Source organism: Helianthus annuus, chromosome 13 (genome assembly GCF_002127325.2).
Source record: "Helianthus annuus cultivar XRQ/B chromosome 13, HanXRQr2.0-SUNRISE, whole genome shotgun sequence".
NCBI lineage: Eukaryota > Viridiplantae > Streptophyta > Magnoliopsida > Asterales > Asteraceae > Helianthus > Helianthus annuus.
In genome coordinates this window covers 71,041,072-71,047,071 of record NC_035445.2, presented here as the reverse complement: position 1 = coordinate 71,047,071, position 6,000 = coordinate 71,041,072, and positions in this window count along the sequence as shown.

Here is a 6,000-nt window from a genome sequence, read left to right as displayed (position 1 = left end):
TTGGTTCAGTCATTTGAGACATTTGTCTCTCTTCATAGTCATTCTAATAAGGACCCTTTCAGGTATAAGTTATGTAGTCCTACATAGCTCTTCTGTTCGTACAATAACTCTTACATTTTACATTATCCTATATATTAATAGACGGATGAAATGAACAGTAGCATGGCAAATGAACAGTAGCATGGCAATTTTGTAATTTTCTTGTCTAACAGTTTAAAAGCTGGAAAAGAAAGAGAATACAGTGAGATTCAGAATCTTGGTTGAGACAGAAAGCTGTGCTAGACAGAGAGAAAGGGGGCGATGATGACGAAGGTGAAAGCTGTGTTAGAGAGAGAGAGGGACCGATGATGACGAAGTTTCCGCTGGTGTCCCAACCTGCTCCTCGTCATTAGCACTACTTGACGACGGAGTGTTGATCATTGTGGTGGCGGTAGTCTTTAGTGGCCCAGAGTAGGGTTTGTGACGGAATTATTGTCGTTGCGGCAGTCTTTCGTGGCGGCAAACATGGTTTGTGCCGGAGAGCGATGAGGCGGTGGTCAAGCGGTTACGGTTTCGATTAACTTTTGGTAAGCCTATTTCTATTGCGTGTTCACTATTTTGTTAGATCGGTTGTCCCTGAACCTTAATCCGACGACTAATGTTGATATGCTGAGTAGGTAACGTCCGGTGAGGTTTCGGTGAACGGGTAGACAAAGATTTCGGTAATTATAGAGATAAATAAAGAGAGGGAGACCATCGGTAATTATAGATAGGGAAATAGGTCTTTCATTGTCATTATCGGTGGCTCTTGCGGACGTACGGTGTGCGGTGCCTCTGTTGTTCTCTGATCCTGCCTTTGAATCATTTCGTTTGCAATGTGGTTCTCAGTCTTTAGAGAGAAAAACAAGTGTTGCCCTGCCGTTGCCGGTGGCTTCGGCCGTCTATGGCGGCGACGGACGTACTATGTGCGACGCCTCTGTTGCTTTCTGCCTCTAGCTTTGAATCTTTTCATTTGCGTCGATGTTGGTAACAATCTGACTGTCATGTGGTTCTAGATTTATTCTCAATGAGGCTATGATGATTTTGAGCCTTATGAGTTTCATTTGTTTTTTTAAGGAACGAAGAATGGATATAGTGGACTATTAGGACCAATATTTGTTGGTTTCCAAGTTATTTTGTTGCATGTGTGTTTAATGAATGAACCCTAGCAATTTGAAACCAAATTGAGGCTCATACGGACTAATAAGGGACTGCTTTAAAAGGGGCTGAAATCCAAAGTTTCACATAAAATTGATGATTATGGTTTTGCAAGGATGGTGGATGGTAGGTGTACACCTGCAACCCGTCTTGCAACCATGTTTTTTTTTCCGGAATTCTGAGCCTTTTAAACGTTGACAAGGGAAGCCACACCCACCAGAGATGAGGCTTTGGATGGCTAGGATCTCAAGGATCACTGTTGAAAAAGTTGTGTTCTTAAAGATAGTATAATATAATATAGTTTGGTCTGGTTTCAAGCTTGATTTGTTTTCATCTCTTCCTTTAGTTTGTGATGTGTTGATGGTTTTCATGTTTTGTGGGTTTAGGGGCGTTATGTTGTTGGATCTGTAACTAAGAGAGTGGTGGTGGTGGTGACAAATCTGTGTTGGGTTATCATTTTGGTTGTTGGCTATGATGAGTTCTTAATATTTCCAAAAGATTCATGAGCATGGCATGGCAAGGATGGTGGATGGTAGGCTTAAACCTACAACCAGCCTTGCAGCTATGTTTTTTTTTTTTTTTTTGGAGCTCTGAGCCTCTCAAAGATCGATTTGATCTTAAATATATTTTTTTGTCAGATTATCATACCTAGGCTGACTTCACTGGTAAATTCGTTCCTTCACAATTTCCAAATTAGGGCTATACAACGGATTCGCATGGATAAACGCACCAACGACTGCGGCAATCGGAGGGTTTAGTTGTATATGGGATCGTCAATAGTAAACGGTTGTTTTCGCTTACTAAAGGCAACTGAACTGGGTCAAATGATAGCAGCAAATAGGGGGTCGTTATCATGGGGTAAGCCTACGGTAACGCGCTGTGAAACAAAACGGTTGTTGTGGGGTGGCGAACGACACAACGGTTCCATTTCCAGTTATAATCTTTATGCCTGCACTGTAAGTCTCGGACTAGGATCTACAAACGTTGTATTTGTTTCAGTTAGTTTTGTTGGGATTTGATTTCGATACCTGAAAGCTGTATATTTGAAGACCCGTTATAGATTTACTCAAATATGTTTCTCATCATATGAAATGCAATATAAAATGCGTATTTCTTTTTTCGATGGGTACATGAATGAGTATATCCCAATACTACGGCCTTTGCAGTTAGGTTAAGAGTTTTTTTTGTTCAGATTTTGAAAACAAGACTAAAATATTATAATTATTTGCTCTCTTTTTTTTGTAGATAACTTGAATGATGCTTTCATGCTCACAGCCACATTAGTCCAAAAGGGTGTGAAACACCGCCCAATGGCCATGAGTGGGGCTTGATGGGCGGGCGTTTAGGGCGGGTCACGAGCGTAGGAATGGAGTAGTTAAAAGTGTCATGTGGTATTGCAAATGTGCAGATATCATTTGCTGAATTTTTGTAGATAACTTGAATGAATGTTTTTAACTCTACCATATGTTTTGTAATATGAGGATAATGCAAAGATGTTGATTGTTAAGGTGGGTTTGGTGCTATAAAATCGAAGGTATGATATATGGTAGTTGGTGACAGTGATCCTTTCCTTGAATGTTTTAAAGGTTTTCTTTATGGGGGATATATTTGTTACTTTTGTGGTTCTGATGCACCTAAATCGACAACTCTTGCATAAGAGGTTAGTTTCCCGCCGCAACGCGCGAGCGGGAAAAACCTAGTTAATTTACATTTACCAAAGAGACGAAAAGTATCATGCTTTTAGTTAACCATCCATTATAGGTAGAATTATTAATGAGAAATCACAAGTGTGACATAAAAGTAAACACAACAGAATGATATATGGCATATCTTTTGTCTTCCCAGTTTTTGTAGTAGTAACTCATCTTCAAATCTCTCAAGCTTTTATTAACGTCTACTACTGTCTAAAATCCAGTATAATAAATGCTATAACTTTCCCTTTTTTGCATTGTATTAGTTACTTATTTTCTTTTTTCTACCCGTAAATTAGCATCCAAGACGCAGTTACTATGCCTCCAAAAAGAGTGTCTCAGGTCAAGCCAGAAGACCCACCAGAACCCCTTGAAGTTAGAGTTCTAAAAAGGTGGATCCCCTAATTTAAAAACAAGGAGAAAATCATCGACCTATGTTACCTATTAGTTGATATACATGTAAGTTACTAAACATCAAAGTAAGGTTCCTTCAATAATGTCAATTAACTTACGTTTTTACTAACCAGAAATTAACATCATCTATTATAGGGAGACACAATTGAAGCAGTGGCAGATGTTACCAAAGCAGAATACTTTGACTCACTTATCAATGTACAACATTGTTACACGGTTGACAAGTATGTCTCGTCTCCACAACGCCAATACATGCCATCGGTACCACACATCGCCTCACTGAAAATTGGGAAAAGGGCTACTTTTACACCTTTACTTGACAAAGACATACCCACTTACTATTTTAACTTTGCAACCTATGATGATCTTGCGCCAAGAATGAAGCCACCAAAGCTACTTACAGGTAAAAATATAAAAAAAAGATATAATTAGTAAAGCAATCAATGTTACTTACTAACAAGTTTATTATGAATAACCAGACTACATAGGGCGTGTCGAGGAGGTATCACCCATCATGTTTAGAAGTGGAAAAAAGCTACGAAAGATCATCATTCAAGATGAAAGGTAAAGTATCAAGTTAAATCTGAAAGTAATATCACAACTTTACCAATAAATAGACATTTGTTGTAGGCGCAATGAAATCGAAGTAACACTCTGGGATGAGAAGGCAGACATGATTGAAACAGAGGACATCATTGGCAAAGTATTTGCAATAACTGCTACCATGGTAACTTATTTCAAAAAACTACAACTCGAGTCCACAACATCAACTACAATTGTTATCAATCCACCAATCCCAGATCTTCAGACATACGTGAACAGGTATACAATGAAAGATTGTGCTATGTTGATAAGACATTCAACTCTTTTGATAAGACATTCAACTCTTAAGACTAAATTATTATTTATAAATAAGAAATTAAGAACTTTTCCATTTATATGTTTTTATAGATTTCAAGAATTAGTGCCACTTGCAGAACAACGTGCATCATTAAACCACATCACCATTGTTGAACTGAAGAAGAAAATTTACAACAAGACTGCGGTAAACTAATCTTTTCCTCATGTACTTTATTTATGAATTATGTCCTTTAAGTTTATATAGAATGAGGAAATAGTTTTATGCTGAACTGATTGTTTTACTCCAACCTTGCTTTTAATACCTCTTAGTCATAATGCAGCAACAAGGACACTACACATGCACTACAAGAATAACAGAAATCGATGAGTTACGCACATGGTTTTATGTGAAATGTCCCAAATGTGGCAAAACAACATTTCTGGAAAAAGACCGATACGTTTGCTTGGACGATGATATAGAAGAAGAAGAACCGATTTTCAAGTAAGTCTCACACATAACACGTAGTATGTCATACAAATGAAAAGGCTAATACTCGCATGTTGTCCTACGTCTACAGGTATTGCCTCAACGCAAAAAATAACAGACAACACAGACTCCACAGAGGCAGTCTTCTACAACGAAGCCCTTAATGATATTGTCAAGCTAAGTTGTCGTGACATGGTAATGAATCTGGGAAACAGAAACCCAAAGGTGTTGCCAGACAAAATAACTTTAACAAAGGGGGAACCAAAGCTACTACACATCACGGTGAAAAAAGATAATAGCATTGCCGTGAAGAAAGCAGAAAATCCAAGAACAATCCAACCAGCAACACCAGACCCCAAGAAGCCAGCAACCAAAAGAGCTTTACCACAATTGTCAGGTAAATTGCCATCACCACGTCAACAAATATTATACATAATATCGTTCAGTTGAACTATACATATGATAAATGCCCTAAAATTAAATTAAATTAAAAAAACTGGTAGCGCACTGGTTGGGCTATAAACAGCAAAAACTATACATGATACCGTTCCAACGAACATAAAAATTCAAATTGAATGTTATATTTGATGATTTATGTTTGTATGTTTTTTTATTGGACCCCTTCAATGTTAATTTGGACCCGAAGTTTACAAATAAGATTTTCAAGGGTTTCAATCTGCATTTACAATATGGGCTCTGTTTTTTTATTTTAGTTTTTATTTTTTGGATTTTTAATTATTATGTTTCAACTAATACTAACCAAAAGGGTTTCATTTCATTAATAGACTCTGACAGGATGGCAAAGCTCCAAGCATAACCAACGCATGTAAAAGAACAACAAGCTTTTGGAACAACCTTTTGGAAAACCGAAGACTAAAAAATGACTTTTGCTAACGTACAAAAATACAGGTCCTAAAGTACAGTAATACAAGACCTGCCTTCTATGGGGAAAACAAGACAAGAAGATTGCCTTTTGTAAAAACTTCAGTGTCAACTAACATATGTAGTATAACCCCAGTTTGTAGCTATTAGGTAGTACCTCCTATGGGGAAAATATGTCACAAAGACGGCCTTTTGTAACAACTTTAACGCCGCCTAATGAATTTAATGTAACCCCAGTATGTAGTTTTATAATTCTCTCACTTAAAATCATATAACTATATATAGTGTATGCATTAAGACCGTAAACAACCTAGAGATTGCCGCCGCAACGCGCGGCATCTGGCACCGTCCTAGTATTTAATATTTTGATAAAGCTTTTTTTTTTTTTTTTGAACGGCTTCTAATCTTTCATAAGAAGGCGACTACAAGAAGCCAGCGAGAGACATACGACATCAAAAATCAAAATTCTAAATGGGGATCTATTTTTCATCCATAGGTATCCGAGAGCTT